A 13,609-nucleotide genomic window follows, 5' to 3' on the forward strand; every position below is an offset into this window, starting at 1 on the left:
GGGAAGGAGGGTTCCTGAGCACTACCCGCTGACGAAGCCTTGGACTTAGCGGACTTCGACTTTTTAGCAGTCACGGTTTTATGTGAAGTAATAGGAACATCAGGAGCATATGAGGGTCCGGGGACCAGGAGACGTAGATAATGGCAAAGCTGAAGGCTTAAAGATACGTAGTGGCTTCACCTTGGGTCGTACAGGGACGGAGGGATCCCGAGGAGAAGCCGTAGGCTTATCAAAGCCGAGGAAGGAAGAGGTAGAGGAAGGAGTGAGAGACAAAAGGGGATCCACCAACTCAGCACCACCTACCTGTTCGTCCATGGGTTCGACATCCCAATCTAGAGAGGACACGTCCCCCGCCAATAAAGCTTCCTCTTCCGTTGGGATGGTTGCTCTAACCGCCTCAATTAACGGGGCCGCTGTCTCCGGTGAAACTGCTGCAGTGGTAGAGCCCGGGAACAGACGAGAGGCCATGTCTCCGTCGAGGAGATAGGGTGCGCCAGACGGAGCATTCCTTCCAAAGCATGACACCCAAGGACGGAGAGCAGCTCTTGCAGCCCGGAGAGAGTCATCATCAGCCTGAAAGAGGTGAGGGGATTAATGATGAAGGAGAAGATCGTTCTCCGCAATAAGCAATGTATACATATATAAGGAACAAATTAAATCATCGCCAAAGGAAAAAAAGGAAAAAACTAGAACCAACTTACGTCATTGTTCAGGAGTAGGGAGGACAGCTTGTAGCAGAGCGTGCACGACTCCGGGAACCATACCATGTATGAGGCTTGTCCCGGCTCCCAAGTGAAGGATATGGCGCAATGCACATGGGAACGGCATAGGTCATGTCCCACGGGATCATTAAAGGCAGCGGGGCAGCCCTTGGCAGCGCAGCGGACCTTCTGTAAAAGAAAGGAGACATAAGTCTGGATGTTCCTTGAGACTCTGGTCAGTGATTAAGATCAACTAAAAGAGTCTAGATAACATTAAATATGTGTGCATAGAATGGTTCCATAATTGAAAGCTAGAGTTCCATATTAATATATTAATACAAAATAAGAATAAACTAATGTACACTGCGGAACCACGGACGAGCCGAGGATGCAGTGATAGGTCCGTAACCAAGTAATATGTAACTATAAGCAGCAGCGGAAAGTTAATGTTAACCTCAATGCTGATCGTCTGGGTGATCTCCGGTGAAGCCGGAGGTCCGGTGAAAAGGTCCGGAATAATTAAATTGTGATTAATAATGAAAAGTTTGTGTGGATATGGCCGAAGCCGGAGTCCGAGTGCAAGGGATCACAGGAGGGATGAGCCCCTGCCAGAGGGTTGCACTCCAAATAATATCTGACTAGGTTCCAAACTCAATGAGTATCCCTTATGGCGGAGTAGAACTCAAGGCGGAGAGGATGAACGTTCAGATCCTACTCCCAAGGCGGAGCGGGGAGAGGACGGAACTACGAAGGGAACGGGTGGCGGCATAAAGCTGGCCCAAAATAATGACTTACACACGAACGGGACCTATTAATAACGCTAGCTATATTAACAGTAACCACATAATAAAATAAGACGTAAATATCATAAACCCGTAGAGGGAGAGGGGGGAGGGATAACCCGTGAGCATATAAAACGGAAAACGGGAAATCCACCTCTCCTACTCGAGGTTAAGAAAGAAAACGACGAGAGAAAGGGTAACTCGTGACTGTAGCAACAGAAAACGAGAACTCCATGCTCACGCTCTCGCGGTTACACTATAAAGAATCAAAAGCACACTATAATATAAGTATAACAATAAAATTGTAATGTCAATCAAGACTAAGAACGAAGAATAACGACTGCGTAACAAAATAAATTAAAGATATAGTCTATTAACGAACGCCTTCCCGAGGCGGGTGCTAAACTATAATAAAGCCAAGGACGCTATTCTTCGTTCGTCCAGATTGGACTTGCTAGCAGAAAATACCATAGAAAAAACAATAATAATAATAATGATAATAATAATGGTTCAAAAGGCGTAAGTGACTTAACCAAGAACCTAGATGACAGAGTACCAAATGGGCAAGATTAACGTGAAATTCCAGCGAGGCAAATCAAAACAACAATGGCCGCCGACGCCGCAGAAGGCCAAGCCTGTCTATAATTAAAAACACACTACTGGAAAGAGAACAACTGCCCGGTACTGTAAAAAGCTGTCAAAACAAACTATGGTACTTAACATCGGTAAAGGTGAAGTAGTAGCTTCAGTCATGATGAATTAAATCCAGAAACGGGAAAAACACCAAGACAAAAAATTACGACCAAGCGAGCAAGTCCAAAACAGAAGGATGTCCTGGAGGGCGCTCGTGTTAGGCGTCGGTGGCGTGGTTCAAGTGTGGTATCTAGGGCCTCTTTTACGGCCCTTCCCTTTGATGAAGGAATTATCTAAATGGAAGACAGCCTGTGAATAGTGGCTTTCACACGCCCCTGCTTTATACACGACACCCACAAGGTGCTCGCGCGAGGGTAGTAACTTCTGCATTCCATGCTTTTATCTTTCTCTGGTATATTTGGAAGGTTTATATCAGAAAAGTGTAAAGAAGAACCCTTTTCACCGGGCGTCACAGGTCGACCCAGAAATGTATTTTTAAGAATACCAACGTATCATTAAACCCCACCGAGAAAATTCGGCGACATCAGATGGAATCCCCTGGATAATTACTGTACTAATAATTATTAACTCATTTACAGGTGAGTAATATGCTGAATTCATTAGATAACTTACAACCAATGTTACAGTTAACCCCTCCCACCGACGACTCCAATGCCTGGCGTCACCCATTACCCACAAATATGGGCGACTTAAAACCGGACCACTGGAGCCCGACTCTTAACAGAATTGGTCTGCACCCAATGGGGTCTGCCAGAGGGTGATGGCGTCTAAATTTGTACAGGTTGAAATGGTATGACATCCATCCCACTCTGTGCCAAATCCAAAGAAGCAGTCAAAACCTAAGTCATACAAGCCAAAGTCGTCAACAAGTTCATGCCCACAAGGAAGAGATGGGAGAATAAAAGTAGTAATCAAAAGAACGGAGAGAAAGTGCTGACTAATTTAGTTGGATCAACAGTTGGGCACCGAGGTTCAGTGGGAAAGTAGTTCCCACTGTTCATTAGAGCCCAACTGCTAATCCCTAAGCCCCTCATCCTCATCAAGGCTTCAGCATCTGGGGGGGGGGATATCTCGACAAACGTATATGAGACTTCCACCATGGCTCCCTGCTCGTTGATCATATGGTGTCATATAGCTAACATGCTGTGACAGGCCGAGAGAAGGTTGTGACTCAAAGACAGGATGAAAGCAACTGAGTTAGTTTATTATAGAACACTCTCCTTTACATACAAAAGCTCAAAGCAACAAGAAATTTCATGTTCAAAACATGGAGTTTTTATGATAAAACAAAGTTATATGAATACTTACCTGGTAGTTATATATATATATATATATATATATATATATATAGCTGAGTCTCTGACTGCGGCAGAATTTAATCGAAAATCGTGGCAACCGCCTTGTGGTGGTTGTGTGGTTAGATGGTTAACAACCCTTACAGGGTGGTACTTGGAATCATTCCCATTTTCTGTTCCTCAGATTCTCTTTGCCCGACCTGTCTCCTGAGGGGAGGTGGGTGGGCTTTAAAATATATATATAACTTCCAGTAAGTATTCATAAAACTTTGTTTTATCATAAAAACTCCATTTTTATGAATAGAACTTACCTGGCAGTTATATATATATAGCTGATTCACACATTTGGAGGAGGGAAACAGACAGAAAAAACATAGTTGGGGAAACAACAAAAGAGTTGTAGGAGAACAAACACCTTGATTCCTTACCTGCTAAGGTAGCTGACTTCAAAGGTAACTGCCTCTAGAGTCGCTTTCCCTTAGGAGTGTTCAGCCAGGAGTAGACCTGCTACGCTGCAAACAACTCAATCGAGTCTGTCAAAGGGGTAGGACCAACAACTTGACTAGACTTCAGAAAACTACCTTCCCATATAAAAAAACCTGCAACCTTACTAAAGCTAACCATCTAACCTTGCAGAAATAGATATAAACTATCTATCTGGACTGAGGGAACCGTACCACAGGACGAGGACCTCAGACAACCATAAAAAACACAAACCCATATACAAGTACATAAACTAAGGTTGAGTGGGGGTAGTAACTCCTTTGCCTAATACAGAAGCCGCAGCTACGTATGGGCCCAAGGTATAAAACTTGTCATAGTCCACTCTTACCTCTCTGAGGTAATGAGAAGCGAAGACAGAGTTGCTCCTCCAGAACGTTGCGTCCATGATCTGCTTAACTGACATATTTTTCCGGTATGCCAGCGAAGCAGCAATGGCCCTTACTTCGTGAGCCTGTACTTTTAACAGGGCGAAGTTTTCTTCCTCACAAAAGAGGTGGGCTTCCCTAATAGTTTCCCTCAGGAAAAAGGACAAAGCGTTCTTTGACAGGGGTTTTGGAGGATCCTTCACTAAACACCATAAGGAGTTAGAAGCACCCCTCACGCTCTTAGTGTGGGCCAAATAAGCCTTGAGAGCCCTAACCGGGCAGAGGAGGCTTTCCTGTTCCTGACCTACTAGATTCGTGAGGTTAGGGACTTCAAAAGTCCTAGGCCAGGGTTTCGAAGGGTTCTCATTCTTGGCGAGAAAGTCGAACCTCAAGGAACAAACCACTCCATTTAGGGTGAAGCCTACACGCTTCTCGATTGCCTGGACCTCGCTGATCCTCCTGGCAGTCGCTAGAGACAAAAGGAAGAGGGTTTTCTTAGTCACATCTCGCAGAGAAGCTTGCGAGATAGGCTCAAACTTCCTGGAGCACAAAAACTTAAGCACCACATCCAGGTTCCAAGAAGGGGGTCTTAAGTGCACCTGCTTCGTTGTCTCAAAAGACCTAATGAGGTCCTGCAAGTCCTTATTCTGAGATAACTCTAAGCCTCTATGCCTAAAGACGGTTGAGAGCATGCTCCTGTATCCTTTAATGGTAGATACAGCCAGCTTAGCATCCTGCCTGAGGTACAAAAGAAAGTCTGCAATCTGGCTCAGAGAGGTAGAGGACGAGGAAACCTTGCGCCTCCTGCACCAAGCTCTAAAGGTCTCCCACTTTGACTGGTAGACTCTTTGTGAAGAGATCCTCCTTGCTCTGGCAATAGCTTTCGCCGCTTGTGCCGAAAAGCCTCGAGATCTAACGAGCTTCTCGACAGTCTGAAGGCAGTCAGATTGAGAGCGAGGGGGTTTTGGTGAAATCTCTCGAAGTGTGGTTGTCTGAGAAGATCTGGACTTGCCGGGAGTCTTCTTGGAAAGTCCATCAGTAACCCTACCACTTTGGTGAACCATTCCCTCGCAGGCCAGAATGGAGCCACTAGGGTCATTCGTCCCGAATCGAGGAGAGCGAACTTCCTGACAACCAGATTGATGATCTTGAACGGGGGAAAGGCATACATGTTCAGCCCCGTCCAATCCATCAAGAAGGCGTCCACTGCAACAGCTTCCTCGTCCGGGACTAGGGAGCAGTAGTTGGGGATCCTCTTGTTTAGACCGGAGGCGAAAAGGTCTATTACTGGTCTGCCCCACAACTTCCAGAGGCTCCGACAGACATGCGGGTTGAGAGTCCACTCTGTAGGAAGGACCTGTCCCCTCCTGCTGAGCATGTCTGCCCTGATGTTTCTCTGCCCTTGAACAAACCTTGTCAACAGCTGGGTCTCGTTCTCGTTCGCCCAGAGGAGAAGCTCTCTCGCAGTTGAGAACAGGGAGAGGGAGTGAGTTCCCCCTTGCTTCCTTATGTACGCGAGAGCTGTGGTGTTGTCGGAATTGATCTCCACAGTCTTTCCCGACGCCGAGGTTTTGAAGGCCTTGAGCCCTAACAAAATGGCCATCAATTCCTTCCTGTTGATATGCAAACTGACCTGACTCCCTTCCCAAATACCTGAGACCTCTTTGTTCCCTAGTGTTGCTCCCCAGCCTGACTCGGACGCGTCTGAGAATAACACTAGGTCGGGGTTCTTCTTGAACAATGAGATCCCTTTTCCCAACAGACCTGGGTCCAGCCACCACATTAAAAGATCCTTGATCTCTGTCGGAATGGGAAAAGAAAAAGTATCCTCCTGGATCTTTCTGTTCTAAACCTTTGCGAGGAAGTGTTGCAGAGGCCTTAGGTGCAGTCTCCCCAAAGGGACAAACTGCTCCAGGGAGGACAGAGTTCCCAGCAGACTCATCCACTCCTTCGCTGAGCATTCCTGCTTCCTCAAAAAGTCTTTGACTTTGTCCAGGCACCTGGTCTGCCTCTCCTGGGAGGGAGAAGCCTGAAAAAGAACTGAATTCAGAACTATCCCCAAATAGAGAATAGTCTGATTCGGCTCGGTCTGAGACTTCCCCCAGTTGACGATGAGTCCCAGGTCCTGAGTGATCGTATAAGTTTTCATTAGGTCCTCCAGACATTTCTCTTTCGACTGTGACCGGATCAGCCAGTCGTCTAGATAGAAGGAGACCCTTATCACCTCCTGGTGTAACCAGCCTGCCACATTCGCCATAAGTCTGGTGAAAACTTGGGGAGCTGTGCTGAGACCGAAGCAAAGTGCCCTGAACTGGAAGCACTTGCCCTGGAACACAAACCTCAGATATCTCCTCGAAGACGGATGAATGGGGACGTGAAAATAAGCATCCTGCAGGTCGAGAGAAACCATCCAGTCTCCTGGACGAACTGCAGCCAGCACCGACTGAGTCGTCTCCATGGAGAACTTTGTTTTCTCCACGAAGGCGTTCAGAGAGCTGACATCTTGGACTGGTCTCCATCCACCCGAGTTCTTGGGAACCAGAAACAGGCGATTGTAAAAGCCTGGAGAGGCGAGGTCTTGAACTGGCTCTATTGCTCCCTTGACCAACATCTGGTCGACTAGCTCCAGAAGAGCCTCTCGTTTCCCCGCGTCGGTGTACTGAGCCACTAAGGCCAGGGGAGAGTCTGAGAGAGGTGGTTTCTTTAAAAAGGGGATCTTGTAACCTTCCTTGACGACTGAGAGGGACCAGGTGTCCGCCCCTCTCCTTTCCCAAGACTGCCAAAAACGAGACAGTCTTGCCCCTACTGATGTCTGGAGGATTTCCATCTCATTTTTTGGACCGGGGCCTAAACGCACCCCTGCTGGTCCTTGGCCCTGACTCTTGTCTTCTCCCCCTAAAATCCGCTCTCGAGGAGATCCTGCCCCGAAAGGGCTGTTGAAACTTCTCCTCCTCCTTCTTCAGAGGAGCAGGAGCAACAGGTAAGGTCTTTCTAGCCGACCGAGACAAAAGGTCCTGAGTAGCCTTCTGAGCCAGAGAAAGGGAGATATCTCTGACCAGAGCTTCAGGAAAAAGATGACGTGAAAAAGGGGCGTAAAGTAGCTCCGACTTCTGGGCAACAGTCACAGATCTAGAGGTGAAGGAGCACAAAAGGGCCCTCTTCTTTAAGACCCCTGCTGAGAAAAGGGAAGCCAATTCATTAGCTCCATCCCTTAGAGCTTTGTCCATGCAGGACATGATACTCGTCAGGTCCTTCGTGTCCTCCAGGAGTTCAGACTTCCTGGCCAGAGTCCCGAGAGACCAGTCCAGGAAGCTGAAAACCTCGAAAACCCTGAAAATTCCCTTGACGAGGTGATCAAGCTCCGACATGGACCACATCACCTTGGCAGAGTTTAAAGCATGCCTTCTTGCCGAGTCCACAAGAGCTGAGAAGTCACCTTGGGAGGAGGAAGGCACTCCCAACCCCAAAGGTTCCCCTGTCTCATACCACATACCGGCCTTGGAAGCGAGCCGGGACGGTGGAAAAGAAAAGGTGGTCTTGACAGCTTGTCTCCGTTCCTTCATCCAATCCTCCACTTTAGCGAGAGCTTTCCTGGCCGAAATTGAAAGTTTCATTTTAATGAAGGCCGAAGACTTAGTAGCTTTCTTCCTGGTAAATTGAGACTGAGGAGAACGAGGGGCCGAAGGTTGAAATTCCTCCCCATAAAGTTCCAAAAGAGAGCGAGAAAGAACCTTGTAATCGCTAGAAGAGTCGGCAGGTTTTTCTTCCTCTTCCGAAATATCTTCGAGGTCCTGCTCAAGGATAACATCCCGAAGAGTTGGGCTGCCAGCAGTCTGGCAGCGAGAGCTGTTTGAATCCTGGCGCCGAGCGCGGCTAACATCCAGTCGGCGAGAGGCGGTATCGTCACGATGACGAGAAGCGGTATCGTCACAATGACGAGAGGCAGTATCGTCACGATGACGAGAAACGGAAGCGTCCTGAAGATGCAGGCTGACGTCGCCTTGAAAATGCAGACTGCATTCATCCTGTTTCCTAAGAAACAAGGCAGTAACGTCCAGGCGTTTCGAAAGGGAAACGGAATCGTCACGGCGCCGAGAACGAGAGGCAGTATCGTCCTGGCGGCGGGAGAGGGGGGAAGGAAATTCCTGGCAGCGTGCCAATGAAGAGGGTGTACGTTGTCGTACGGCCGACGAAGTGCGCAGAGGTTTTTTGGGAGAGATACTAAAATCTCTCTTAGAAGAAGATCTCTTAACAGGCAAAGAGACGTCCTCACGTCTGACGGACTGAGAAGGGTGGCTGAAAGCTTTAACTAACGATGAAAGTTGTTCCTGCATAACAACCATGAAAGCTTTAGCAACCTCCGCTGGCTCTCGCGGTGCCGAAGACGGCAGTTGTCGTACGGCTTTACTGGGAGCGCTGGCAGAAGAAGCAGGGAGTCTAGCAGGATTAACTGGGCTAAGGACTCTCTGTTTCGCCCTTTTAACAGGAACATCGAAATTGTCTTCCGAAGGATCAGGGTCTCTGCTACTCGAACCGGGAGAGGGAGAGCGAGACTGCACGTCCCGGTTCCACCCTCTCTTCATTGGTCTTGATTCGTAACGCCAATTACGTCTGGGAGAACGATCAGGCGAAGACACAAACGTATCCGACACGCCTTTCCTACGGCGGTCAAGAGCAGCCTGGGAGATCACAACAGGACTGTCTGAGGCGACGACTGACCGAGGATAAGCACCTCTCACCCCCTTTCGGCTTTCGACGTACCTTCTCCCTTGGTCCTGGGAGCTTAGTAGAGGTCTAGACCTAGGGGTATGACAGATTCGGTCAGTCGCCACCTCCACTGCACTTTCACAAGCAGTAATTTCACCTACACCCTTACCTTGAAAGGCCTCCAACTGTGCTTTAATGGCCTCCAATTCAGCAGCTAATTTAGCATACCCAGGGTCATCCGTAGGCACATGTCCTGTAGAAGGGGCAGGAGTCACTACATTTGGGGAAGGAATACCTTCCAAAGGGGTTACAAGCATAGGGTCAATAGATAAATCTAAGCTAGGCTCACTAGCAGACTTTGACTTTGATTTAGCTCTTCTAACTCTATCAATCTCAAGCTTGCGCACATAGCGCTGCATAGCTAACCAATCATTATCACTTAAAACCTCGCATTCCTTGCACTTATTATCTAAAGCACATTCAAACCCCCTGCAACCCATACAGATAGTGTGAGGGTCAACCAAAAGTTTCGGCAACCTCACCTTGCAAATATCATTCGCACAAACACGATAATGAATTTTCTCACTTATGATAATAAAGGAAAAAAGACAAAAAACAAAAACAACACGATTGCCAAATCCCAACACAGTGTACTTCACCAAAAACGAAGTCCAAAAAGGCGATGAAGGGAAAGCGATCCGAAAAACTCTGAAAGGCGGACCAACGATGTTGTCGATCCGGCCGGCAGAGATAATCTGAGGAACAGAAAATGGGAATGATTCCAAGTACCACCCTGTAAGGGTTGTTAACCATCTAACCACACAACCACCACAAGGCGGTTGCCGCGATTTTCGATTAAATTCTGCCGCAGTCAGAGACTCAGCTATATATATATATAACTGCCAGGTAAGTTCTATTCATAAAAAGACACTGTTACCGATGAGAAAAACAGACATGTTTATTCAGGTTCTTTTTATACGAGGGAAGAGCAAAGATACAAGCATAATATATACACAAAATGAACTATGTACGATCGTGTGACACACGGTTGGTACATGGCTCCCCCCCTAAAAATTACATACTGTACATGTTAAATAGGGCGCCCTGATCTAGAGAGGCGAACTGTAGGCGGGTCATCTGGCAGGAGATAAGCAGGTTTTAGACGATCAATGGAGACCCAGTCTTCTTTGCCACGAATGTTTAGTAGTAATGCTTTCAGATTGCATCAGATCACAAGGAAAGGGACTGTGTAAGGGGGCGTTAGCGGTGGCTTGCTAATGCCGTTGCGCAGGAAGACGGGCGTTGCAGAGTTCAAGTCTGTCAGTATGTGATGCTTCGCTGGGGGCTTGTAAGTCTGGTGGCATGGAGTAAATTTTCCCACGACGTGACGTACGCACTGGAGATCGTCGGAGGAGGCTGTAGAAGGAAAAAATTCGGAAGGGACGACCAACGGGTCGCCATACATCATTTCAGCTGCCGAGACGTCGAGGGTATCTTTAGGAGTGGTCCTTAGTCCAAGGAGGACCCAGGGAAGCTGAGTAAACCAGTTGCAATCCTTGCAGCGGGACATCAAAGCTGCTTTGAGGGTGCGATGAAAACGTTCAACCATTCCATTGGCAGCGGGGTTGTAGGCCGTTGTCTGATGTAGGGTGATGCCCAGGATATTCGCTAATGATGTCCACAATTGAGAGGTGAAAGTGGTACCCCTGTCAGAAGTAATATGCTCAGGGATACCAAATCTTGCAATCCATCCTGAGAGTAAGGCAGATGTACATGAGGCATATGTTGCAGTTTCCATGGGAATGGCTTCAGGCCAACGAGTGGAGCAGTCGATGACGGTAAACAGGTAACGATGTCCTTGTGATGTGGGTAGGGGGCCTATAATGTTGACGTGAATGTGTGAGAAACGACGCTGAGGTTGAGGAAAGGTGCCCACTCCTGAATCCGTGTGTCGATGTACTTTGGAAGTTTGGCAAGAAGTACAGGCGCGGACCCAATCCTTAGCATCCTTAGAAATGCCGTGCCAAATGAAATTCGTCTTTAGCAGCTGTGCAGTAAAACGGCACGAGGGATGTGAAAGGCCGTGAATGGAATCAAACACCTGCCGGTGCATGGGAGCAGGAATTCAAGGTCGCGGTCTACCAGTACTGACGTCACAGAGATAGGTGGTGTTGGAGTCTTCGAGGGGGAAGTCTTCCAAACGGAAGGACGTGCAGGATGTCCTACATGCTTGATACTCTGGATCCTGTCGTTGGGCTTCAGCCAGGGCGTTGTAATCCAATCCCAGTTGAACGGCAGCCAACATGTTTCTTGACAGGGCATTGGTAAGGGGATTCATTTTCCCAGGGACATATTGAAGGGTGCAATTGTATTCAGCCAGGGCGGAGAGATGTCAGCGTTGACGGGCAGACCAGGCGTCAGACTGTTGAGTGAAGGCGTGCACCAGAGGCATGTGGTCTGTGCGTATGACGAAGGGCATACCTACTAAGAAATGGCGAAAGTGACGGACAGCCAAGTGCACCGCCAGCAATTCGCGATCGAAGGTAGAATAACCCAATTCTGCCAATGGGTGGGGCCAATGGGTGGGGCGAGCCGTTGACCACCTGCTCGAGTACTGCACCAATAGCGACGTCGCTGGCATCAGTGGAGAGAAGGAGAGGAGCATGTGGGATAGGAAAAGTGAGAGCTGCAGCGGTTGATAGGGCCTTCTTTGCATTGCAGAAGGCCGCTTCTTGAAAGGGACCCCACTTCAGGTCCTTTGGCTTGCCCTTGAGGGAGGCATAGAAGGGAGCAAGAGTGGCGGCAATGGCTGGCAGAAAACGGTGATAATAGTTGATCATGCCCAAGAATTCCTGAAAAGCTTTGACGGTCGAGGGAGCGGGGAAGTCCTGAACGGCTGCTTCCTTTTCAGGGAGGGGATGGACTCCTTCAGGAGTGATGCGGTGCCCTAAGAACGACACTCCGCCAAACCTTCTGCTAAAGGTCCTCACCAAGATGAGATCCTTTCAAGGAACGGCAGCCCTAGTGGCTCCCAAGTGGCCCCGGAGCAACTGGTTCCCCCTGATTCTGGAATTACAACCAAAGCTAATTCCACTGCCGGACCCAGTTCTGTCTCAACAAGTTCAGAAGTCGACTGTCTTCGCTTCATCACAGAAAACCAGAGCCCTTCATCTCATGATTTTCTCTCCCTTGCCGTAAAGAAAAGGTTTGGAATCTCGAAGAAAAGCCTAGACTTCTTGGAGGAATATAAGTCAAAATCTACCAGAAGGCAATACGAGTCATCTTGGAAGAAATGGGTAACCTTTGTCAAGGCAAAGAATCCGAACGAAATCTCAATGGATTTCTGCTTGTCTTTCTTTATTCACGTTCATGAACAAGGTTTAGCAGCCAACACGATCTGCCCTGACAAGACCCTTGTCTAAAGAAATCTGTAATAAGTGCCGAAGGCCTGTGCTAGACTTAGACCAGCGGCCCCTCCGAGACCCATTTTATGGCCTCAGGATTGGACAATGAGACTTGCCCTCTGAAAGATTTGACCCAGGAAGTTATTTTCTTGTTTGCTTTAGCCTCAGGGGCTAGAGTTAGTGAAATTGTGGCATTATCTAGGGAAGAGGGCCACATACGGTTCGCTGACACGGGCGAGCTCACCCTCTTTCCTGACCCAACGTTTCTCGCCAAGAACGAGTTACCCACTAAAAGATGGGGTCCCTGGACAATCTGCCCTCTGAAGGAAGATGTCTCTCTGTGTCCAGTGGAGACTCTAAAGGTCTATCTTCGCAGAACTTCAGACTTCGGGGGAGGACAACTCTTTAAAGGAGAAACATCGGGGTCAAACCTGTCACTTAAACAACTACGGGCGAAGATCACCTACTTCATTCGCAGAGCGGATCCTGACAGTACACCCGCAGGTCATGATCCTAGGAAGGTCGCCTCTTCCCTGATTTTTTTCCAACTAATGGACTTCGAGAGTCTTCGCTCGTTTACTGGATGGAAGTCATCCAGGGAGTTCTTTAAGCACTATGCAAAGCAAGTACAAGAAATCAAGGGATACGTGGCGGCGGCAGGTAGTGTCCTAAAACCTGCCGCTTAGTGCTGCGAGGAACAGTGAATTTTATGGGACTTAAAATTCTAAGGGTGTATATGTTGGCCCTAATGCACAACATAGTAGTGATTGTCATCGTGATGACAATACGGACTGTTCTAATATACTAAGGTGATATAACATAGACTGAACACTAGTGTCGCGTGTTTATTACACGAGTGTATATTGAGACATTCTCAGAAAGACATTACAATTCCATACGGAAATTGAAGTGTGTGGTAGCAAGTTTTCCTTTTCAGGTACCACAAATATTTCTGTTTATGTCAATGTGCCTATGTTATTTAATTGATTCTTAATTGCAAATTTACATTATTTACATGTATGCTCATCCTCATTTATTGATCTTAAATAAATGTCTAATGGTTTCGTGCGTTTTATTTCGGCCTAAAACTTCATAATAAACGGATTTTGAGCGAAGCGAAAAATTACAAATTCGGAGATACCTTGTATTTTTCCAAACTATACAAACCTTAGCTATTTAATATGGGTATTACTTTCG

This window comes from Palaemon carinicauda, chromosome 40, assembly GCF_036898095.1.
Source record: "Palaemon carinicauda isolate YSFRI2023 chromosome 40, ASM3689809v2, whole genome shotgun sequence".
NCBI classification, from domain to species: Eukaryota; Metazoa; Arthropoda; class Malacostraca; order Decapoda; family Palaemonidae; genus Palaemon; species Palaemon carinicauda.